The sequence below is a fragment of the Plecotus auritus genome (genome assembly GCF_963455305.1).
Source record: "Plecotus auritus genome assembly, chromosome: 8".
Classification (NCBI taxonomy): domain Eukaryota; kingdom Metazoa; phylum Chordata; class Mammalia; order Chiroptera; family Vespertilionidae; genus Plecotus; species Plecotus auritus.
In genome coordinates, this window is record NC_137782.1 from 71,751,185 (window position 1) to 71,777,670 (window position 26,486).

At 40.3% G+C, this 26,486-nt stretch overlaps 1 protein-coding gene across 2 annotated transcripts in view; it reads left to right on the plus strand.

Annotated features, from left to right (window-relative positions):
• Positions 1–26,486, plus strand: part of PLCB1 (phospholipase C beta 1) — a 660,162-nt gene that overhangs the window by 126,084 nt on the left and 507,592 nt on the right. The gene's annotated exons all lie outside the window — the stretch shown is intronic.

Genomic DNA, 26,486 nt, shown 5'->3' on the forward strand with positions numbered 1-26,486 from the left:
CAATATAACCCACGACCGAAGGTGGAATTGCATGACCCCGTGAGGAATCAGGCTCCCTGTGAGGAATCGGGCTCCCTCCTCTCTGGTTCTGGGGTGCATCACCCAAGAACCACTGCTGCCAAGTCACCACAGCTCGGCAGCTCCTGCATGGAGCGTCTGCCCCCTGGTGGTCTGTGCGCATTATACCTACTGGTCAGTCAAATGGTCAGATAGTCGCTTAGCCTTTTATATATATAGATAACTGTATTTATCTGGATGCTTATGTAGAGTCTAAGTAAGACTGTCTAACTTCTTTTTTAAAACATTTTTTAAAATTTGTTTTTATTGATTTCAAAGAGAGGAAGGGAGAGGAAGAGAGAGAGCTTGAAACATCAATGATGAGAATCATTGATAGGCTGCCTCCTGTATGCCCCTACTGGGGATGGAGCCCATAACCTGGGCATGTGCCATGACCTAGAATTGAACCGTGACCTCCTCGTTCATATGGCTATGCTCAACTGCTGAGCCACACTGGCTGGGCGATTGCCTAACTTCTTGAGTCCCTTATTTATCAAATTGTATTAACATGATGTTGAGCCTCCAGATTCTTCTTGGTCAGCCAGTACCAATGCCGAGGCTTTGTGTGTTGGCAACTTTGAATTATGTATCAGTGGACTATTGCCACAATAATCCTATATAATAAAAGCCTGGGTGGTGTCACACCCTCACGCAATGCTCTTGCATGATGTTGACACAAGATGGCCGCAACAAGATGGCCACCACAAGATGACCGCCCTCACATTGTCACAGGATGGCCACTATAAGATGGCCGGCAGGGGAGGGCAGTTGTGGGCAATCAGGCCATTAGGGGAGGGTAGTTGGGGGTGGGGGGGATCAGGCCTGTAGGGGAGGGCAGTTGGGGGGACTAGGCCTGCAGGGGAGGGTGGTTGGGGGGGCATCAGGCCTGCAGGGGAGGGCAGTTGGGGGGGACCAGGTCTGCAGGGGAGGGAAGTTGGGGGTGATCAGGCCAGCAAAGGAGGGCAGTTGGGGGCAATCAGGCCAGCAGGGAAGCAGTTAGGCATCAATCAGGTCGGCAGGGGAGTGGTTAGGCAGTGATCAGGCTGGCAGGCAGAAGCGGTTAGGAGCAATCAGGCAGGCAGGCAGGCAAGCGTTTAGGAGCCAGTAGTCCCAGATTGTGAGAGGGATGTCCCTGTCGGATTGGGCCTAAACCGGCAGTCAGACATCCCCCGAGGGGTTCCAGATTGGAGAGGGTGCAGACCGGGCTGAGGGACAACCCCTCACCCATGCACAAAATCAGTGCACCGGGCCTGCAGTGTTGTATAATAAGCCACCTCAAAAACTCCACAGATCAAAACAGCAATCACTTATTGTTTCTTGCAATATGGTTATAATGGTTCTACTGATCTGAGCATGTCTTAACAGGGCTCCCTCACATGTGTGTAGTCAGCTGTGGGCTAGATAGGTGGTGTCATGGGACTGGCTGAGCTCTCCAATGCCTGTGGTCTCTTCTGAGAGAGGACTGGGCTCTGCTCCCCATGGTACCTCATCCTCCAACAGGCTCCTTGCAACTCTTTCTCAGGCTAGCCCAGTCATGTCCTGGTGGCAACCACACAGCAGCAAAAGCGGAAGTAGGGATGCTCAGGATTGGCTCTGTTACTGGTCCTGAGATTTCAGGTAGATCATTTAGTTTGAATCTCAATATCCTCATATGCAAAATGGAAATAATGCTTCCTATTGTGAGAGATTATGTTGAGTATTAAATTAAATGCAATAATGCATGTCAAAAGGTTTTTCTAAGGGGCTACAGAGATATTATTTTTATTTGTAGATTGCCAATAAAATAGACTAGTAGAGTAATAAAGAAAACTGATTTTCTGTTTACTAGATTTTTTTTTTAGAGAATGGATTTTATTGCTTACTATTTTTTAAGAAAACTGATTTTATTACTTACTACTAACCATTTAGTTGAAATTGAAACATAAGTTTTGTATCTCTTTCCAGAGGATGACCTTAAGACAGACTTTTGGCTTTCATTATATCAGCTTAGTAAGATAAAGGACTGTTCACTTCATTTTAACAGTATATTTTGACTTCCTCTTCTAAATGCTTCTTCAGGCATATGGCAAAATAAACTTTCAAAATTAGTAAGCTTTGAGGAATAAATATTGATTTAAATATTCATTGTTAAATGTAGAAAAATTTCCTTAAAAAAACTCTGCTAATATTATTTAATGCTACTGAAGCATAGCAATTCTTGAAATATCATCATTCACAAATTGTAGATTTAAGGTGAAAATGATACTTTTCTTGGTATCACATCAATGATAAAATTTACCTATATTTTCTGTCATTCAGATTTAAATAGAAAAAAAATGCTCTTTAGGATTGTGGCCAGAATAATTAGTAGACAATCTCCACAAAAGCAAAGAGAACCAGAGTTCTTATGCTCTGTACACTGCTTCCCTCGTGCAAGCTCTTCTGATCACATCACATTGACTTCTTTCTTTTTTCATTCCTTTACGTGCTGAAATACTGTATTTCCCTCCTTGAAGAATATTTTTGTGTTCAAAAACATTTTCTTCAGGAATTTGAAAAATTCAAGGGGAGGGAGAAATGTTAGTATAATTAGATTCCAATGAAGACTGGTGTTGATCATGTTGTAATGGTGGGTGTGTAATAAATGGGAATGAAAATCTCCAAGATTGTTGATACTGGCCGATGTTTGGAGAATTTTGGACACAGATATTCACATATGTTACTGCACCTTCATTTAATGAGAAAAAATATGTATTTGATTGGTCAAGCAACAGATTAATTAATCTGAGGTAAAATAAAAGAGGATAAAATTTTGCAAACAAAATCTAGTAATGAGAGTTATTTAAATTAAGATTCCTAACTCCCTCTTTCCTTAAAATTTGCCTCTGCTGTGTGCCAATCCTGATGTCTGTGAAAAATAAAGGGGGGCAGGCATCTGTAATACTCTCAACAGTAAAGATTTAAAAAATCCAATTTTTGCTCTTTTACTTTTTGAAAGTGAAAACTGGTGGAAGATTCTTGTTTCTCTGTCAATAATGTTTGGATAACTGATCTGTCTTTTGATTAAATGCCTCTGTCATATAGCAGTATTTAAAAATCATACACCTGATGAAAAAATAGTTTGAGACAGAAGCATCGAACAAACCATCAAACCTCAGAGGAAAGGGAGGGGAGGGTGGGAGTGGGGGAGTAAGAGATCAACCAAAGGACTTGTATGCATGCATATACCAGTAAGCATAACCAATGGACAGACAGTAGGGGGGTGAGGCATGTGCTGGGGGGGGGGAGTGGCTGGGAAAAATATCATAGACCTGCTGTTATATAATTGTTCTCAATCCCATCTTGTACCCCTTCTGCTGATCTAGCAAAACAAACCTACGCAAATATGGAAGAAATTATCCACAGCAGATACCAACCCCCTGCCACACAGTAGAATCCATTGTGGTGTCTAAACTCGATTGAAATACTGAACATTCTTTCACCAGGGCCCTGTGTTAATTGCCATACCATTGTGTTTCTTTTTTTTGCTATTAAAAATGTTTAAATAATTAGTTTCACTGAAAGTGGTAGGCATAATTCCCTTTGAAGTTTTTGGTTTTCCCTGAAGAAATGTGAGATGGTGTTGATTGCACTCTAGCTTCTTCCCATTTTCCTTCCAGGGTTTAATCTTTTCCTTGTTGTTGATTTTAGAAGATTGCAATTAAAATATTCAGTGGTAGGTTATATGATTAAAACTGATGGCCATTTGACTACTTTATCTGTGCATTCATGAAGCTTTTGTGTATGCCCACCCCCCTCCTCCAGTAAAATCACAAAATCTCATGATTTCATTTGCACCTTTGATAGAATTAAAAGTCCATGTTCTAAAATTAATGAAAACTTTAAAATCAGATTAAATCTCTTTTAAGGAAAATAATTAATATTGTTTCTAATTTATCGTTATTCTTTGTTCCCTATACTGTTATTACTTTCTGGCTCTCTTTTGCTCAAATGTAGAGAAATTTCTCTGTAAGAAGTACAGCATATATGATAGCCAGGGGATAAAAGAGTTTGACTTATAAATTTTTTGGTTGATAGGAAAAAGAGGCAAGGCAGAGGGTCTTTTATTCAAAGATAAAGTTGTCCTTAAAAGTGTAAAATTAGAACTGAACGTCTTGGAATCAAACAAGACAGAAATAAAGTTAATATTTAGGTAGGTATACAGGCTTAAGCATCCTACAATCCAATTATATAACAGGGACAAAATAAGGTAACCCTGGTATAGCATCTTGTAAAACAAGAAGTGATGTTATATAATTAGACTGCATTTATCAAGTGGCACATTCCACCTACACAGGCTCTGAAGAAAGAGGAAGGGCGTGGGCAGGGAAGGATTTCTAAGGAATCATGACAAAGAACAGTTTGATATGTGCATTGGTATCATCTTTTCAAACTCTTTTTTAAGTATCATGCATAATATCACTCAGGTGCCTAGACCTGCAGTTTTATTTTTAAAGACTTGATCAAGCCAGTGTTTAAGTCAAAAATAAGAGCTCATTGCATTGGGAAATAGCCAACGCTTACCCTTTAAGAACTGAGTCTAAGGAAAGACAAGAACCACTAATTTCGTAGTTCATGTTAATTTGAATAAATTGTTTGCAGTATTGCTAAATAGAGTTGTTAGTAGGTGTATAGAGAGCATATCTTTTGTGCCTTGAGACGTGTAAACCAAAAGAGTGGATTAATGTAATATTATTAGTGTTACAGGTAATGCATTCAGGTAATGCAGTATCTTTTGTTAGTTCATTGGTATCATGGGAAGGTACAAAAGAGAAAGAAAATGAAAGATGACAATAGGGGTTTTGTTATGTTAATCAATTGTTATGGTAGGGCAACCAATACAGCAGAATCATTCCAACCTCCATGATTATAGTTGTTTCTATTTCTCTATTCAACAGTCTATTCTATATAATAAAGAGGTAATATGCAAATTGACCCTCACACCCTCGCACAAGATGGCCGCCCCCATGTGGTCAAAGATGGTCAACTCTATGTGGTCAAAGATGGCCACCACAAGATGGCTGGCAGCGGAGGGTAGTTGTGGGCAACCAGGCCAGCAGGGGAGGGCAGTTGGGGGCCACCAGGCTGGCAGGGGAGGGAAGTTAGGGGCATCCAGGCTGGCAGGGGAGGGCAGTTGGGGGGACCAGGCCTGCAGGGGAGGGCAGTTGGGGGCCACCAGGCCAGCAGGGGAGGGAAGTTAGGGGCGACCAGGCCTGCAGGGGAGGGCAGTTAGGGGCGACCAGGCTGGCAGGGGAGGGCAGTTGGGGGCAACCAGGCATGCAGGGGAGGGAAGTTGGAGGTGACCAGGCTGGCAGGGTGGGTAGTTGGGGAGGATCAGGCCTGCAGGGGAGGGCAGTTGGAGGGACCAGGCCTGCAAGGGAGGACAGTTGGGGGCGACTGGGCTGGCAGGGGAGGGCAGTTGGGGGTTACCGGGCCAGCAAAGGAGGGCAGTTGGGGGTGACTGGGCCAGCAGGGGAGTGCAGTTGGGGGTGACCAGGCCTTCAGGTGAGGGCAGTTGGGGGTGAGCAGGCTGGCAGTGGAGGGCAGTTAGGGGCTATTGGGCCGGCAGGGGAGGGCAGTTGGGGATGACCGGGTTGGCAGGGGAGGGCAGTTGGGGGCAATCGGGTTGGCAGGGGAGCTGTGAGGCATCGATCAGGGGGTGATCAAGCTGGCAGGCAGGTGAGTGGTTGGGAGCCAGCAGTCCTGGATTGTGAGAGGGATGTCCAACTGCCAGTTTAGGCTCGATCCCTGTGGGACATCCCCCGAGGGGTGCCAAATTGGAGAGGGTGCAGGCTGGGCTGAGGGACACCACCTCTACCCCCACCCCAGTGCACGAATTTCATGCACCAGGCCTCTAGTGTATATATAAAAGCCTAATATGCAAATTGTCCCCTCAGCAGTTTGACCGGGAGACTGGGAGTTCTCTTGCTCGCTATGATGTGCGCTGACCACCAGGGGGTGGCGCGGAATGAAGGAAGGCCCCGGCCAGCAGCCAGACAGCCCCAATTGGCCCTGATCACCAGTCAGGCCTAGAGACCCTACCTGTGAACGAATTTCATGCACCGGGCCTCTAGTACACTTAATAAAACTTTTCACTCTTGTGATATTAAATTTGAAGCTACAGTAATTCCTGATGAAGAACTGTATTTTTCTCTCCTTCAATACACCCAAATTGGAAAATTAAACTCTGCACTGATTTTTCAGATTGTTTCCTACTTTTTATTCCATTGGTGGAATTTGTTGACAGTATACTATAGAACCAGCTAGGAATATATCCCCATACCGATCCTATCAGACAATAGAAATTTAGTGCCTTTTGCTTGTTTCAAATTTGGGGTGACAACTTTTAGTTGAAGAAAAAAAACCTTAAAGTCCCTGCTAAATTAAATGTAATTTTTGAAACTGCTAAAATTGTAATCAAAACAAAGCAACTGGGCTACCATTTGCATTTGTGCTCTCTCTGATTGCCAAACATCTGGCGATGAAGAGATAATGCATGTGACTTACCCATTTCCAATGGAATTATTTATTCAGTGATAGAATTTTGAAACTAAAAGGAGAACAAATAAGAGTTAAGGAGTGATGATAAACTTGTCACACCAGTTCCTGAAACATGGGCTGATCCCAGTTAAAGAGGTAGACATGAATAGAAAACAAAGATTGTCCAACAGATGAGAAAAATTTCCATGAATTTCACCTTTTGAAATTTACTTTTGGATCTGATGGACTTAAATCTGAATGTTTCAGAAATTGAAATTTGCAAGAGCGAATAGCATTTTAAACTTATTTCTAATTGTTAATTGTACTTGCTGTAGAGACCATATTTTACATAGATTTCATTTGGCAACAGTAATTTGCTTCTAAACTTTTATGGTGGAAAATAAATCACTAATTTGGTGGTAACCTCAGTGGGCACTAAATCAGTGAAATGCTACCAATTTGCTGCTTCAGAGCATCCCTTCTGAGAGCTTTTATGATCAGACAACCTTCCCTGTGGCTGAACTTAGGTGAAGAACTGCCTGCCATGTGCTCGCTTGTATATGAATTTTTCAAAGCTCCTTTAAAATATTGGATTTTAGAGTAATAAGAGTTTTCCTTTATTTCAAGAAGTATATTCACAGTATATTTCAAAGGTATTACTTTTCTACATGGATTATTTTTAAAACATGGAGTAAGAAAATAAATTCTTCCTAATATGGGATGCTGTAAATACTATGGGCACAGGCATGAGATGGATCTGGGTTCTGATCTCACCTTTTCTGTTTAAGGTGTACTTGGGCAAAGATGTTTACTGATCTGATCTGTAATGTTCAGATAACAATTGTTCATAGAGGTGACAACATAGAAGATGCAAATATATATCCATATATAAACACTGTTGAATACAACAGAAAGGGAAATACAAGAGAAAACTCATCATATCGATATTAATAGATGTGATGAGTGAGGACAGGATAAACTGCTTGAGACTTTTAATATAAGAACTTAACATTTAAATGATGAATTACCATATTAGCAACTTTCCATATTTGCTTTTAGTCTTTTTTAAAGCATCATATTGTTTGTAATACACACACACACATGTTTGTATGTCAACTAATGAAAAGCACAAAAAGGAAAGCTTAAAAACTTCACCTGAAATTCTATCACTCAGAGATAACTATCATTAACATTGGGTTAATGTCATTTCAAATATACTTATAAACACATATCCTATATAATAAAGAGGTAATATGCAAATTGATCATCATGCCCTCACAAGATGGCTGCCTACAACCAGGCCAGCAGGGGGGTTAGTGAGGGACGACCAAATGACTGAACAAGTAGGCTGCGTGGGGCAACCAGGTTGGCGGAGGGGCTGTGAGGGGTGACCAGGCCGGCGGGGGGGCCGTTGGGGGCAACCAGGCCAGCGGGGGGGGGGGTAGTTGGGGGCGACCAGGCCGGCAGGGGGGGCAGTTGGGGGCAACCAGGCCAGCAGGGGGGGGCAGTAAGAGGTGACCAGGCTGGTTGGGGGGGCAGTTAGGGGCAACCAGGCTGGCGGGGGGGGGGGGTCAGTTAGGAGCAACCAGGCTGGCAGGCCTAAACCGGCAGTCGGACATCCCCTGAGGGGTTCCATATTGGAGAGGGTGCAGGTTGGGCTGAGGGGATCCCACACCCCTGTGCACAAATTTCGTGCACTGGGCCTCTAGTGCAGATATAAATGTAGGTGGAAGGATTAAAAATAGCTTTATAAAAATAGGATAATTCTGTAGACTACTATTTTAAAATTTCAACTATGTATTGATTGCCTCTCTATGAAGTCTATCTTTTCCTTCCCACTTACCTTTGTCTCCATTTTAATTACTGGTGTTATTAGTTTTACAATGTGCATGCTTAAAACATTGTCCTAAAACTATAATGAAGTCAGCAATCTCCATCCTCCATCTACCATGGCTTTTCATTCCTAAAATATCTCACTTTTTCTTTATATTGGCTCTGTTTCATTGTGAAGGTCTATTAAAAAGTATTTTTAGGAGGGGCTCATAGATGTGTGTATTTCACAAGGTTTTCAGTGTTTGCAATGCCACTCGTTTGCCTTAAACATGAATAATACTTTGGGTCATGTTTGTAGCAATTTCTCCATGGTCTTCTAGCATGGCATGTTTCTGGACAGAAGTCTTAGGAGAACCTGATCTTTTCCTCTGATGGGCTATTTGCTTTTGATGCTTTTAAAATTATTTTCTTTATTATTCACTAGACTGGGATATTTTGCATAATTGCTTTGCACTTTTTGTATCTTGGTGACCTCTTGGCTTTATTCCTTTATCTGAGATCAGTGTGGTTTTTTTTTTTTTTTTTTTTTTTTTTTGGCTATGGTTTGAGAGCTGAGTGATGTGAATTCTTTCTGTTTCTCTTTAGAAGGAAGGTTGGGGGGTGTACAGATACCATGTACATTCTTTCTTAGAATACCAGGTGTATTTTCTCTTCTGACATTTTTAAGTGTCCTATACCAGGTTTACGTACCAGGCTTATATCACTGTGTTATTGTGTGTGTAGTGCATGTGCATGCGTGTGTGTGTGTGTGTGTGTGTGTGTGTGTGTGTGTGTGTGTGTTTAGGGGAAAAGGGGTTCCTCCCATCTCCATAGCCTTTTCAATTCATTCTACTAAAGCACGAGATAAATTTGCCCCTTCAAAGACGATAATTGTTTCTCATTTTCCTCATTGAAAGGCATTTCTGCTATTCCTAAGACAAGGAAAATTATAAGCACAACCTATTCAACTTGTTTCTCTCTCAATGTGTGGTTATGGATAGAAATCTCAGTAAGCTTGGACACAACCTTTGGCTTGGGGAGGAATCTGTGTTTGGAGACAAACAGTAGCTCCTGGCAACTCTCTGCCCCAAGAACTTCTGTTATTTTCTTAGCTGTCAGAATTATTGCACTAGATCAGGCTTCATTTCTTCTTTGTTGAAATTTTGTTTCATTTTGTGTTTAACTGTTTTTGCTCTTTTTAAAGTGTGTTCTGAGAGGCAGTTGTCATTCTCCATCGTAACCTTGAAAAGCAGTACAGGATTTTAACCTAAGCCTAGAAAGTTGCTCCTCTGACCTTTGGAGATGGCATGTTGACCCTGTGGGAAGCTTTCTGGAAGGGTAGGACCTCCTGTGTGAGCTGAGCCTATGGAAGGGTATTTAACTGAACCAGATGCCTTTTATTTTTTGCTCTTAGAACTTGCCAATGCCAATGGTCCCATACTTTTCTTATTTATTTACTTATTGTTTGTTTGTTGTTATTTAAAAGCTGAAAAAGAAAGATGATTCACATTTCACGGACTTTGTTATTAAGAAATTCTTATTTTTTCTCTTGATTTATTTTTCTTTTTTTCTGAGATTTACAAAACTAAAGTGAGAGGGGAACATTCAGATAAGGCACACTATTAATATTGTTTTAAATTCCCAGTATCTTTAATGTTTTTTTTTTCTATTGTTGTTGTTAATCCTCACCCAAGGATATTTTTCTATTGATTTTTAGAGAGAATTGGGGCGAGGGGAGACAGAAAAACATCAATGTGAGAGAGACAATTTGATTGGTTGCCTCCTGCATGCACCCTGCATACACCCTAAGCGAGGTACATGTCCTTGACCAGAATCAAACCCAGGACCCTTCAGTCTGTGGGCTGATGCTCTACCCACTGAGCCAAAATGGCTAGGGCTGCCCGGCCTGCATGGTTCAGTGGTTGAACATTGACCTAGGAACCTGGAGGTTGTGGTTCGATTCCTGGTCAGGGCATATGCCTGGGTTGCTGGCTCCATCTCCAGTGGGGGGCGTGCAGGAGGAAGCAGATCTATGATTCTCATCATTGATGTTTCTATCTCTCCCACTCCCTTCCTTTCTGAAATTAATAAAAAAATATTTTAAAAAACAGCTAGGGCTATCTAAAACTTAATGCAAATCAAAACAAAAGTAGCTAAAATAAAATGTGCTTAAAATTTGAAGATCTTTTCCTATCCCAAATGATTTTCTGTGGGAATTCTTATTTATTTGAAAGGTAGAATTCCAATGGATTGACATCTTTGTATGAAGGGCTAGCTTTGTGCTTTAGTTTCAAATGCTATTAAATGAATAAAATTTGAATTTTTAGCATACATCCTGTTCACATGTGAGAATAACAAAACATTATTAGATTTTCCTGCTGTGTTCCTCACTGTGGGTAGAGCATTGGTTAAGAAACCTGCTTTATACTAGTACTGTGTTGTAAGATTAGATGAGCAATTATATAGAAATCACTGGGTAAATACTTAATAAGTATTATCTGCAGAGTCAGCCACTGCTGCTGTTGTTCTATCATCCAGTGGGGATTTCCTCATGTGGCGTTGTTCTAAATGAATATTCTCTTGGAGGTCATTTGTACCTTAAATGAGACTTTGCACAACATTTAAATTATAAACTCTATTGGTTTTCCATTGAGCTTCTGTCTGGAACATGTTGGTTTCACTGGTGAAAGCATGATGTAAGTGAAGTCAGAGGACTTTGATGGGACAATCCTCCAATGCACCCTTCATGATGGTCCCTAGCAATAGTCTCCTTGGCCTGTGTTTCATTGTACTGATAGGGAGAATTAAAAATACATTGGTAAAGAAAAACTGTAGGGCACAGAAAATGTATATGATTTTCTGTGAGAATGAAGAAACAAAGCCAAAAATAAATATTTTAATTAGCCCATACGAGCATTTAATAAAACAACTCTGAAAGCACACATAAGCAGCAAATTAGGTCTTTATAATATATGTAATTGATGGAGAGTTCTCCAGGACATATATGGGACTTTTAAACTCCATAAGAAAATGAGAGATGGTGCACTGGGGGAAAAATGGACAAGATTATTGAGCAGACTGTTTATTATTGAATAGGCTGTTCATAAAAGAGGATATCAAATAGCTAATAAATGTATGAAAAAGTGCTCAACCTCATTAATAATAATGAAAATTCAAGGCAAACGGAGTTTCACTCTACATCTACCAGATGGCCAAACTTAAAAATTCTTATAACAGCAAGTACACCAGGAAATCGGATATGTGCTGGTGGGGTGTAAATTGGTGTAAACACTTTGAAAAACTATTTGATATTTTCTACTAAAGTTGAACATGCATATGTCCTGTGAAGCAATCACATTTCCAGGTATGTACCCAATTGAAAATGTATTCTCATATGCACTAAGAGGCACAATAATGCTATGATCAGCATATTTGCAATGGCCCCAGACTAGAAAAAAAAGCAAAAATACCAGCAACAGTAAAATAAACATGGCTATTATTAAAAAACAACAACAACTGAGAAAATAACAAGTGAGGATGTGGAGAAATTGGAACCTTCATGCATTGCTGGTAGGAATATAAAATGGTACAGTCTCTGTGGAAAATTGTGTGGTGATTTCTCCAAAAGTCAAACAGAATTACCACATGACCCCACAATTCCACTTCTAAATATACACACAAAATAATTGAAACCAGAGACTCTAACAGGGGTTCTCAAACTTTTTAAAGAGGGGGCCAGTTCACTGTCCCTCAGACCGTTGGAGGGCCAGACTATAGTTTAAAAAAAAACAACTATGAACAAATTCCTATGCACACTGCGGGCCCAGGACAAGTTGGCTGCTAAGCAGGACAGGCAGCGGCACCCGGTGGGCCGGATAATGGGCCGTAGTTTGAGGACCCCTGCTACATGTATGTCATTGTTTGTAGCGCTGTTATTCATAGTAGCCACAAGATGGAAACAATCCAAATGTTCATCCACAGATGAATGAATAAGCAAATTTTGGTATATCCATTCAAGGGAATATTATTCAGCCTTAAAAAGGAATGAAGTTCTGATATATCTTACAACATAGATGAACCTTGAAAACATTGGTCCAGTCGTAAAAGGACAAATATTGTATGATTCCACTGACCTGGGTTACCTAAAATTGGCAAATACATAGATACAGAAAAGTAAAATAGAGATTACCTGGGCCTGGAAGGAGGAGAGAATAGGGAGTTATTATTTAATAGGTACAAGATATCTATTTGGGAACATGAAATAGTAGTGATGGTTGCAACACTGTGCTAATGCCACTGAATCGTATACTGAAAATGGTTAAAAATGGCAAATTTTATGTTATGTATGAAAACAAAATTATACAGTGATGAAAACAAACTTACTATAGCTATATCAAGATTCACCTCTCAAATATGTTGAGTGAAGAAAACTACATGCAAAATAATGTATAACATTAAATGTATGTAAGTTCATTTATATAAATGACAAAATAAGCAAAACTACATTGTAGAGTATAGAGATGAAAATGAGTAATTAAAGTTAAAAGAAAAACACTGAAGGAACTATCACAGAAGGCAGGTTGGTGGTTATCTTAGTGAGGGGGTTAAGGATTAGAAGGGCAAATGAGGGATTTTCTGGGGTGCTGGCCATGTTCTATTTCTTTATCCAGGCATTCACTTTAGAGTGATTTGTTTTGGTGTACATTTTAAATGCATTTTTCCTCTATGTGTTATATTTCACAATGCATGTTTTAAAAATAATAAAAGTGATTATGTGGTGAGAATTGTAGTGGGAGAACTGGATGAAGTAGACATGATTCTCTTCATCTTTTACCATTTGTATTTGATTGTTTTAACTATGTGATTATTACATTTAATTTTTAAAATTTGAAATATATACCAGTTAGCTATCAAATGACCTGGACTTGATAACTTCAAAAAAGATGTTGATTTTACATATTCAACCTATGTAGCCTTCCAGAAAATGTCAAGACTGGAAAATAGACTCTATATAAAATATAAAAACAAATATTTAAATATAAGTATTAAATTTGATTTAACTTCAAAATTCAACATTCTGTGTTATATTCCATTTTGAAAACCTACTTTTTGACCTATATCCTTAAACAATAGTCATTTAATTATTACGCATGAAAAAGAAAAATATGAAGGAAAATGGATCTATTTGTTCCATGTTTAGACAGAAAACTGCTTGGCCAAGGCCTGAATCAGGGTAGCTGTTCACCCCATAGAGGAGCCTTGCAGCCAAATTCACTTCTTTGTTTAGATCACGAATTAGATTCAGGAATAAAGCCATTTCCCCACAGAGGATCAGGAGGCATTGGTGTGCAAGCAGATCAAGCTTGCATGTGAAAATTGTCATCTGTTGCTCTTGGCCTGTTGGGCAGCTACTTCTTCCCTGGTCTCTGTGCCTTGTTTAGGTGTCCCTCTTCATGGCTACACAAAAATTAATAATCCCTACTAAAAGCAAAATGTTATTTTGGAGTAAGATGACATTGAAAGCAGAATAAAAAATAGGGTAAACCATATCAGCTTGTTCTTTTAAAAACCATGCATTTAGCTCTCAAAGCAGTCTTTTTAAAAAAATATATTTTCATTGATTTCAGAGAGGAAGGGAGAGGGAGAGAGAGATAGAAACATCAATGAGAGAATCATTGATTGGCTGCCTCCTACAGGCTCCAATCATGACCTCCTGGTTCATAGGTTGACGCTCAACCACTGAGCCACTGCGGTCAGGCTCAAAGCAGTATCTTTTGGGAAATCTATACAAGAATTTATCAAGCATAGTCAAGGTAGGAAAAGGTATGTTTTAGGACCTCATAGTTTATATTTGGGCATCCATTCTTCACTGAAAATCACAGGAACTTTTTATGTGTGTAAAACTGATTTTTTTCCACTTGTGCTATTCTTTGATCAAATTATTTTATTTATGTATTCTAAAGTATAGACACCATGAACTCTATTCAGTAAATAACTCAGCAGCAAGGATCAGATATTTTAAAATGCATGGAAAAGGAAGATGTTTGTTTACTAGGTTCCTTTAAGCTTTCAGACTCATTTTAACAATAAATCTTTGAATACCAAGGAACAAAGACCTACACAGATAGTTCAATCAGGTACCCCTTCTCTCTTTTCCTTAGTTCATTTCCAAATTGACTTTGTGACTTTGGCCTGAAAACATTCTCAAAAGTATAGGTGGAATTTATGTGAAGGTGTTTCCTAGTGTTATTTTCTTAGTATGGTTGTATTTAATTATTGCCTTTTACATTTTCTTTTAAATTAACAAATAATAACTGATAGGTTTATCATTCAACAAATACGTATTTTCATTTAGAAGTCTACCTTACTTTTACCCTTTACAGTTCTAGTCTTGGAGGTTATAGGATACCTACAATAGCCACACTTTTAAATGCTGTCTACATAGTAATTCAGAAATTTAGGGATGCTTGATTTTTTGTTTTATTCTTGTATATTCCTAGTATATTTTGCAGTTAGTTATTACTTTCATTAAAGGGAAAACTTTGGATAAACTATCAGGAAAATTTGATCTGGAACATTAAAATGTTTTAAAAACGTAAAGATATTTTAAAAGATATATATCTATATCTATATATCTCAACATATAAATATATATAACATTAAATGCTCAAGGGGCAATTTCATATTTCATAACTAATATATACATTGGTTTGTATCTAATGCAGTCACAATGTTATATTAGAATATACTGTTTCTAGGAAGCTCAGTTTCTCTCACAGCATGGGGATCAGCTCTATGTCAAGCATTAGTGTTCCACTTCCTACTGGTTTTAGTTTTTAATAAAAAGCAAGAGCACAAGATGGAGCAGAAGCAATCTCAAGTGCATAAATTATGCTTTCTTCCCTTCTGATCCTAATCCTGACTTTTATGGCCTCGTTGGGGGCCAAGGTTATATAGACCCACACTGTTAGGTCGCTGGCCATGTTGAGTTCTTTTGTTATCTTCTTTGAAGTCATCTGACATTTTAATTTTGCATTTGGAGGCAATAAAGTAACAACCAACATTCCCTATTTCTCTAGATTTTTAGAAGGAAGCTGTTTTTTTTTTAAAAATATATTTTATTGATTTTTTACAGAGAGGAAGGAAGAGGGATAGATAGTCAGAAACATCGATGAGAGAGAAACATCGATCAGTTGCCTCTTGCACACCTGCTACTGGGGATGTGCCCGCAACCAAGTTACATGCCCTTGACCGGAATCGAGATGTGCAGGCTGACGTTCTATCCACTGAGCCAAACCGGTTTTGGCAGGAAGCTGTTTTAAATCAACTCTTTGTTCATATTTTTGGTCAATAATGAAACTATATTTATTTGGTGTGACATCCAGCAGAGAAAATTACAGCAGCAATATGGAAGCAGGAAGTAAATAGATTGTATTGCCTCAAATCCACTTGTTTAAAAAATAAACAAGGAAAATTAGAAAAAAGAATCAAAAGGGTTATAGTTTTTTTTTTTTGTTTTTTTACTTTGTTCCTCCAAGTTGGGTCTTGTCCTAAGTGCTTTTATTTAAACCACTACTTTTTCTTTTTTTTAATACTATTTTGTCCAATAAAATTAATGCGACAACGCAGGCGTTCTACACCATCCCAGCCGCACTGGGCCTCTGGGCAATGTGGGAAGGCGGAAAGGCAGCTCCAGGCCGGAGCGAAAAGGCAGCTCCGGCCAGAGTGAAGGCGGTGCCAGCAGCCAGGGGAAGGAAAGCCCATTCTTGCACGAATCTTTGTGCATCGGGCCTCTAGTAATAATATAACATGCCCTGAATATTTCTCACATCATTTAACATCCTCAAAACACAAGTTTAATGACTATGCAATATTACATGTGATCTATATATATAAAGCCTAAGCAACCAAACGACCGAACAGCTGGTTGACCAGTTGCTATGATGTGCACTGACCAACAGGGGGCAGGCGCTCAACACAGGAGCTGCCCCCTGGTGGTAAGTGCACTTCCATAGCTAGAGCACTGCTCACCTGACTGACGGGTGCCAAACGCCGGGCTCACGGCTGATGAGCACCTCTGCTGCTGCTGCTGTGGCAGCGTGAGCCTCTCCTGATTGGGACTGACTGTGCGCATTGGGGCCGGAATGAGCAGGAGCAGCAGGCAGGAGTGGTAGTTGGACTACCAATTTCGGCCGATCCCCACAGGCCACGCTGAGGGACCCCACTGGTACATGAATCCATGCACCGGGCCTCTAGTATATTTGTAATATATTTAGCTGAATTTATACTTTTGAATATGTAGACTTCTTTCTAAAGACATCAGTGTTAATAATTATTTTGGTAGCTCTCTAAGATCCTTAACTTAGAGATACAATACATGTTGGAAGGCTATTAATAATTTCAGAAAGCTGATACAAGGTTATACTCCCATAGCTTATGTCTAAGAGTACCCATTCCATCAAACTTTTCCCATTATTAAATAGTTTAAGTTTCAAGATGATTTCCAGTTTGACAATTAACAATTGGTCTCTTATTAATTGTTTTAATTTCAATTTCCTTGATAGTGAACAACATAGAAAATTTTAAAAAATGGTCTTGGTAATTTGTGCAGCGAATTCAAATTTCCTTTATGTGACCTTTTTCTCTTCTTTTATTTATTAGTTTATGAAAGCTCTTTCTATGATAAGAATATTAACACTTCATCTGTAAATATTTTCCCAGTTTGGATCTAGTCTTCTGTTTCAGTAAGTGTTCATATTCTTGAATATATTTGTGCTATTACTATATTTACAACTATTTTATCTGGATATAGTAATCATCAATACATGTTTATTTGAGGAGAGATTGAAAGAGTGAACAATTAGATTTCTTACCACATTTTACTGTACTTAATGCTTACTGCTATTTTTTCTTCTTTTAATCAGAACTCCCCCATTTGGAAGCTTTCATTTTGAGTTGTATCTTGATTGACTAGAGTATAAATTTAGAGATACTTTTGAGAAGGATTTTGTATTAATTAATATGCTTGATGTGCTTATGCATATCAACATCTTCTCTATTGACTTTACCCAAGTACTTGTATGATTGCAAAGAACCCTTCTTTCAGCCATTTTCCTTCAAGATTATAGACCTTCTTCCCTTTCTACTGGCATGTGATAGGAGGGTGAGGGTAGCTGAATTTTTATTTCTTTGTAAGAGATCGTTGGTGTTTTTGTTTTATCTTCCTGAAAGCTCTAAGGATTTTTTTTTTCTGTCCTTGAAACATTTAAAAATAATTCTGCTCATTATAACATGTGTGGGCATTGATAATGTTTCATAATTTTAGCGTGGGATCTCAGGACTTATGTTAAATAGACTGATTTAGAAATGTGTCCTGCCACTCTGTCCTTGCTTCTTATTCCTCTTAGGTCTGTCTGGCCTTATCCTCTGGAGCGTCAGTTTGCATTTTTGGATTTACTTTTTATATTAGTATATTATCTTCTTTCTCATTGTTTTTATTTCTTTTTTCTTCATTTTGGGAATGTTTAAAAAGGTTTGTTTGTGCACCAGTGGTTTGATTTTTCTGCTCTGACAATGTGCCCTTTTTCTAATAAAGATTTTAACGTTACTATGTTATTTTTCTTTCTTGACATTGCCTTCTTAGCCTGCCCATCTCTTGTTTTGTTCCTGCCCATGTTTTAGCTCCTGTTTTGTCTCATTCTCTGGCCTTATCTTCATGTTATTTTTATAGTTCTTGTTTCTAGGAATTTTATTGATCCTATAAAGCAGATGCTTCTTTTGTGTTTGCTCAAGTAAACATTTCCCCAAATGTATGTCCCTCCTTCTCGATTTTCCTTAAAAAAATATATATATATATAGTGTAGTTTCTTTAGGGCTAAAGCTTTTAAAACTTTCTAATTCCTATTAATATTTATTCATCCTTGAATAAAGAGTAATCTATGATGTTGACCTGACATTTGCCCATAAGCATGAAAAAATAGTAGTTGATTCTTGCATCCTTTTATCTCTGTATATTTAGAAAATATTGTTTTTTAGGAATCCTTCTCTGGATGTTATATTCATATGTTTATACTGCTACTTCAATGACATAGGTGCCTTAGACTGCTTGGCTACCCTACCTTGTTAACATAGGTGCATGAAGGATGTGGCAGTTTTCTGTATTTAATTGTTTTTTTGGGGGGGGCATTGCCACCTTATCAGGTACAGATGACTGTACATGACCTTCTTCTACCCACTGCATCACTGAAATACATTTCAAGTCAGAAAGATCAGAACTTTGCTCACGTAGCTGCTTCCTAAGACCGGGGCCTCTCCTCTGGGGCAGGCTACTCCAATGGCCTCCTTGACTGTACCTACCAACTGTGGGAGAGGGGTTCCTAGGATCCTGCAAGGATCGCCTTCAATCATGTTCTATTTCTCTAGGTGGAGGTGTGCAAGGTAGCCCTTGGTGTTTCCTTTCAATCAATTTCTCTTCTCCTTAATATGTAGCAGAAGTTGATGTTGAATATTATTGGTATTGTTTCAGGACTGAGATATTATTCCCTACATGTAATAGTCCTTTAGTCATTTTAGAATGTATCTGAGAGGCATAGCATAAGATGGTGAGATATGTTTTCTCAGGCTGCCATTTTATGTGTAAGTGCCAAGTTTATATTAATGCCATTAACTTAGATAATCTATGCTGTTCTGATCCCAAAGTAGGTTTATAGTGGAGAGTACATGAAACACAGTTTATTGTTATTTATTATTTATTAATTATTGGATTATTTTCCATATGAATAACTGTAAATATACTTTTTCCCCTCCCTGTATATAATGGTCATATTTCCATATTATTTGGTATTTTAGCAAAAATTATTTTAAGACTTCTTTCTAGTCCATGGAAGAATCATACATTATTTTTCTACTTCCTCTTGTTGTTATGTCTCCTCCCACTCATAATAGTATGAGTCAATGAGCCTGGCCGATGTTGCTCAGTGGTTGAACGTCCACACGTTTCTATTCTAGGTTGGGGCACATGCCCAGGTTGCAGCTCGATCCCCAGTGTGGGGAGTGCAGGAGGCAGCCAATCAATGATTCTCTCGTATCATTGATGTTTCTATCTCTCTCTCCCTCTCCCTTCCTCTCTGAAATCAATAATAAAAAATAAAAAAAGTCAGTGATTTGCTGAGATTGGGCCCAGAATAGACCTGTAGGTTTCTAGCTGAGGTAGCTCATTTGGACTAAGGCAATTTTTTAGAAGGGGAAACTGTGAGCTCTTACAACCAACACTCTCAGGAGCTGGAGGGTGAGCATCAGGCAGAGCGCCCACAGCAGCCAGTGCATGAACCTTGAGCAGCATTGCCTTCCCTGTGAACTGTGCGTGTGCTCCTTGCCCATTCCCCTTGTTAATTAATTGTTAGTTATTGAATAAATAACTAGCTATTGAGTGCTTATTTTATGTCAGAGCTCTGGAATGTTTCTAAGAGATTTCTTTCAATGAAACCGCAGAGATTCATTTGCTAGAACTCTATATTTAGGAAAGGCCTTCTTTATAATAAGGCCATTATCCTTTTATCTATTATATTTGTAATAAAATCACTTCCTAGTTTCATTCTATTCCTTGTAACTATCTATGTATGATGGTTTTGGCCTGGAGAAGTTTCTTTACCCTATACCGCAAGGGATCACACCTCAAATATATATGTATATTTAATATAAATGTATATTTATGTATACATATATTTGTATAATATTACATGAAATACTGTTATATATTAATATGATATACTGTTATATATTACATATGATAATCTTACTTGATATAATATGAATATAAATCAACATACTGGTATAAATATATTTAGCACAGTGTTTTAGATATCAGGGATATTTAATAATTTAAAATTTGTAATTAGAATAAAGAAGGAGACGAGATGTCACCATCTTATTGATGAGAACTGCCACCCAAAAACTTCATTATGTTTCCAGGAGCCTTGCTGGGCAAGTCGGGAGGGACAGAGAGCCAGATGGAGCCTATGGTTTCCTGTTGATGATTCCTACAGGGATGGAAAGCAATTACTCAGTACAGGTCCCCTGGGAGGCTGTTGACAAGGCAAGCATGTTCTCTGCATTCATCTCTACAAGGTGTAATAATTAAGCCAACAGAATCATAGCATCTGTCTGATAGACGTACAAAGACTCAGCATGGGCCCACTTGGCTTGTTCATCACCTACATAGACTAGTAATTGGTCAAGGAATTTATGGCATTTACATGTCATGATGATGTTTGTTTCATTACTGCCTCAGAAACCTAAAGTACATTGGGCAGTTACAAACCTGTGTATCACCAGTGAAGCTTAAGCATTGAGAGTTTATATCACATTTACTGATTTCCACCCTTAAAAAAGATTGTACATGTTTCCATCAAGAAGAAGGTGCAGGTATGTGCTGGATTTGGTCACTTAATGCTTCTAGTTGGCAGCAGCTTATTAAGTTTGCTGTAAATGAGAGGATTTCTCTACTCGAGATGTAACTATCAATTGTGTGTCTCTCAAGCTAGTGGCCAGTAAGCCAGACAGCAAGGGAGTTCCCCACCAGAACACTGAAATTCATGGCGATCTTGAAGTCTGTGTTTTAGGTTTGTCCTCCACTCTTGCATACCCATTAGGAGGCTGACAACAACGGAAATGGGCTCTTTGCTACTTTGCTTCCTCTCCTGAAGGGGGTTGAAGATTACAAAGAAATGAGAAGTGGCTGCCCATTTAGACAGCTAGAACTCTGGCCCTGGGATGCTGGCAGGAAAAGAAAATTCTGGAGAGAAAAGTTAGTCTTATGACAGGTTACTTAAAAGCAGAACAGAGATGGGGATTTTCGTGCAAGTGATTTCTTGAGGGAATGCTTTCAGGAGAAACTGAGTGAGGGGGGATCATTAGAATAGAGTAGGGCTGCAAGGTAAGCAAAGATGGAGCAGGAGAGGTCTTACCTCAGCCTGGTCCCACAGGAAGCTCTGGAGTAGGAGTTGTACCACATGTACTCCAGAGTGTCCTGGCTAGTAGCAGCTTCCTCCTCCCAGGGGTTGGTGCATTCACTTCGAGCCAAGGGCAATTCTCCCCAGAAGAGTGCAGGTGGGAGCTGTGAGCCAGTACCTGCAGCATCTGCACGATGGGAGCACCAGCCCAGGGAAGGGGACCTGAGTAGGCACTGAAGCATCAACTCCAGTTACCAACTTTACCTTCATCTTCCAGCCCTCAGCAGTCATTCTCTCTATTACTATCTTACTCTCTATTACTCTCTCTATTACTCTGTTTTATATAGGCACTAGAGGCCCGATAAACAAAATTTGTACAAGAGTAGGCCTTCCTTCACCCAGCTGCCAGCACCAGTTTTCCTCTTGCTCCCGGGACCCGGGCTTCCCTCCTGGACCCGGACAGCTCTGGTTTCATCCGGAAGGTCATCTGGAAGGACATCCGGTCTAATTAGCATATTATGCTTTTATTATTATAGATAGAGGTAGGATGGCAAAGAGGTCCTTGGGGGACTATCAGACATCTATGTAGTATCCAGCTGTAGTGGACATCGTCAATGCCCTGTCCAGATTGTCTCAATCCTGGCTTTTTGGTCCTGGTCCCCCTCTCCCAGCTTCTTCATGCTTCACTCCTAACACCTGTTCCCTTCTTCAGAAGACAGTCCTGAGGCTCCTCTCTTAAGGAACAGGATTGTCTGCACGTTTCCTCAGGGGGAGGTCTTAGCCAGTGATTGACTGGGGTGTGATTATGAATATCTAACTCGCATGTCTTAAGGCTGGAAACGCGGATGTAATTTATGCTCCAGTGTTCCCAGGGCTCTCCCTGAGATCAAAACTTGCTTGGCTTATCACATGCTTAAGTACCTTCCCTCAAGGGTCTGCTTCTGGGAAATCGGATCTGTGACTCCATCTAGGTCCATGGGAAAGACATGAATCAAGTAACTACAAAATCACATATAAAAGTATGACTTTGGCTTATACCATGAAAGAAAAAGGAATTTTCTGGGGAAGTGGCACCTTAGGTGAGATAATAATAATAGCTAAAAATGGATGGGGCACTTTCAGCCTATCAAGTTCTGCTTTAAGCCCTTGACACCTTCGAAGTCAGTGCTTCTCAGGCTTGAATGTGCGCATAGATCCCCTGAGGATCCTGTTTAAATGCAGACTTAAATCAATGAGTCTGGTGTCGGGCCCCAGGAACTACACTTCTATCTGGTTCCCTCTCCTACCACACCCCCCACCAGGAATGTTGATGTGCTGGTCTCTAGACCACACAGTAAGTAGCAAGGGGCTAACTCATTATTCCTCCTAACAGCTGTATGATGTAAATTTTATTCTTATTTGCATTTTACATATGGGGAAGGTGAAGTACATATGAGTTAAGTACTTGACTTAATATTGCACAGCTTGTTAGAGGTGGAGCCAGGATTTGAACCCAGGCGGCCTGGATCCCAAAGATGCCATCTTAAATGCTATGAAGGAAGGTTTCTGCAGAAAGGTGAAATGAGAAATGGGGTTGATCAGGCCAGGAAACAAAAACCATGCATCACTGTGGTTGATCTCAAGATGACTAAGTCCGGAATACTACCCCAGGACGCGTAGAGAGTTATTGAGTACATGTGCTCCAGTTCTCCGAGAGACTGTTCTGCCATCAGCTTCTCTTTCTTCCAGGCTCCTGTGACTTCCAACCATTAGGCAAATATCTCCTAACTGCTTAAAAGTAAAGAATGAGTTAGTACCAGTGCCTAATAGAAGTGAATGCAGCAGTCATAATTTTTCACGATTATTTTATTTGTCTTTTATGATTTTGTAACATGTAAAACAAAAGGAAACCAGAGATTTATAACCTGATCCACTCTAATTGATTTCTTGGCTTCCTGGCGTCTAATTAATTTTTTCTGTGTACCTAAAATGGTGTAGTAGGCTTTCTAAAAGCTGTTAAAAGGCAGCTTTATCACAGTTTCTGAGAAATTCAGAGTTGGCTTTTATCTGGTAGGTAAATAGAAATTGATTTTGCTGTTGAGGTCCTAATAAGTAGAAGGAAAATTGACTCCAGATCTCAAAAGAGCACCCTGAATTACTCTGTTTTGGTTTGAGTTCCCACAGGAGAAGACTCCGAGTTATTTGGAGGGTGGTGCCATGCAAGCCTTGCAAAGAATGGGAAGTGAGACAGGGAAGTGAGACTAATGCACTATCCAGCTAGGTACCCCTTCACTGGGAGACAGCCTTGCACTTTAGAGTAATCCCAACTGAGAAACAAGTCAGCTGGGGTATTTATTTACCACCATCATCAGTCACAGGTGGAGGGCTGCTCCTTGGGAGGAAGGGCACTAACCTCCACCACTTCTGGGCATAGGCTGTGGCAGCCAGAGAAAACCCTCAATCAAAGAAGTGCTTGTGTTGGAGCACTACATAGGAATGGTCAATGCCAAGGGGATTTTGGCAAGCACTAGAGGACCTGCTACAGTGTCCATATATAAGTTGTGTTGCTTTGATCTTCTTTTGTATTCCAGCAACTTTTCCCCATTTCCCAGCATTTTGCACCTAACCTTGCGTAGGACCTAATCATGTTGCTCAACTGACATGGAGAAGACATTCGACTAAGACAGTTATCCTCAGTTATCCACCTTACATTTTATAACACTGTACTCAAGTTAGAAGGGTGTAAATTAAATTAAAATTGCTGATGTCAGTGCTTTGGGATCTTGTTTATCCTTGGATTTGGAATGACCATCATGGGGACATGGCTTGGAGTGAACCCTCAATAGCAATTAAAAAGACACACACCCAGTGAAACTGGAAATTGAATAGAAGCCTCTGTGTTGCAGTAATTTTTAATGGGTTCTAAAATTAATCTTGAAAATGTATGTTTAGTGCTGTCAGAATGGAAGGAGGAATAACTATGTGCATTCCAGGCCAATCAGCACTAAATTTGGCTCCTTCTCAGGAATTGCTGCCTCTTTGGTGTCATTGCCTAGTTCCTCTGACTGTCACCACACAGGCTGTCTTCCCACCTCCCAGACCCAGCTGTTCTTTGCTCACCTGTGTGTTTCCTTCCTGCCTGCGGGAAGGAAAACAAAGCAGAAACAGTGTGGTCATTGACTCTATGCCTAAGGTTCAAGTAAGGCTTTCCTGCCTGGTTCAGTTGTACCAATTGTAAAGCAACTCACAGAGGCCCAGGAACAACTACTGTAGTTATTAACCTGTACTACTCAACTATTTCCTTGGGAGTAATGTGATTTTATAGACATTACAGATCAGAACAATTTCAAGATGTACATCCATGTTGGTGCAGTTCATTATATAACTTGTTGACACATTTTCATTTTCATTTTATTTTAATTAACAAAGCATAATGTTCACCATATGCCAGACAATATACTAAGCACTTGGCAAATTAACCTCATTTAGTCCTCATATCTTGAACATGAGCTGTTTTATCCCCATTTTACAGCTGTGGAAGTTGAAGCTCTAATTTATCATGGTGATATGCTTATGAAAATATTAAGATAGATAAAATGTTTATATTAATTAATATTGACTCCTACGTTAATCCTTCTCTCTCTCCCTGTTCCTATCCCAGGTGGCCTTGGGATTGCTTTTTTAATACATGTTAGAGGGGTTCTTTTCTGTGTTCTCTTTGAATTATTAAAAGCAAAATGCTGTACTGGTTTTGTTATAGTGAAGGGTGGTTGTAAACTCAGCTCATAAGGGAGAAAATGCTACAGAGTCAAAATTATTCTTGAAAATACTTTCAAACACATCAAAGACCTACTACATGATTTTATGTATACAGCAAAAATAATGTTACATGGGAAGAATGACTACTTTAGTTCAAAACTCAAACAATCCTGTAAATGCTTGTGTACACTGCAGAACTAACTCTTCTGCATATTTCCCATTTTGCCATACAGAATATTAAAAAAAATGTCCTTAACAGTCAGGATTTACTAAAATTGACATTTTTTACTGTTTTAAGGACACTCTTAAGTGAGTGTGTGAGAATGACGCATGTGATGCCTTCCGGTACACTACAAACTTGGTGTCATCACCTGGATGCCAGTATAGGCACTAGCGTTTTATTCACCATAGCTTTTGTACAAAGTGCAGATATCAGCATAGTGGAAAAAGAAATAACCTCTTAGTATTACTATGAAACTAGAGGCCCGGTGCATGAAATTCATGCATGAGGGGGGTGTCCCTCAGCCCAGCCTGCACCCTTTCCAATCTGGGACCCCTAGAGGAAGGCCCGATCCCCGGTGGGATCGGGCCTAAACGGGCAGTCGGACATCCCTCTCACAATCCAGGACTGCTGGCTCCCAACTGCTCGCCTGCCTGCCTTCCTGATTGCCCCAAACCACTTCTGCCTGCCAGCCTGATCACCCCCTAACCACTCCCCTGCCAGCCTGACTGATGCCTAACTGCTCCCCTGCCAGCCTGTTTTCCCCTAACTGCCCTCCCCTACAGGCCTGGTCACCCCTAACTGCCCCCCCCCCCCTGCAGGCCTGGTCACCCCTAACTGCCCTCCCCTGCAGGCCTGATCCCTCCCAACTGCTCTCCCCTGCAGGCCTGGGTTCCCCCAACTGCCCTTCCCTGCAGGCCTAATCACCCCCAACTTCCCTCCTCTGCCAGCCTGGTCACCCCTAACTGCCCTCCCCTGCAGGCCTGGTCCCTCCCAACTGCTCTCCCCTGCAGGCCTGGGTTCCCCCCAACTGACCTCCCCTGCAGGCTTGATCGCCCCCAACTGCCCTCCCTTGTAGGCCTGGTCCCTCCCAACTGCCCTCCCCTGCTGGCCATCTTGTGTCCACATGGGCGCAGCCATCTTTGACCACATGGGAGCAGCAATCTTGTGTGTTGGAGTGATGGTCAATCTGCGTATTACTCTTTTATTAGATAGGATAGAGGCATGGTGCATGGGTGGGGGTTAGCTGGTTTGCCGTGAAGGGTGTTCCGGATCAGGGTGGGGGTTCCCTTGGGGCGTGAGGCGGCCTGGGTGAGGGGCTATGGTGGTTTGCAGGCCGGTCATGCCCCCCGGCGACCCAAGTGGAGACCCTGGTATCTAGGACTTATTTATCTTCTACAATTGAAACTTTGTAGCCTGGAATGGAGCCA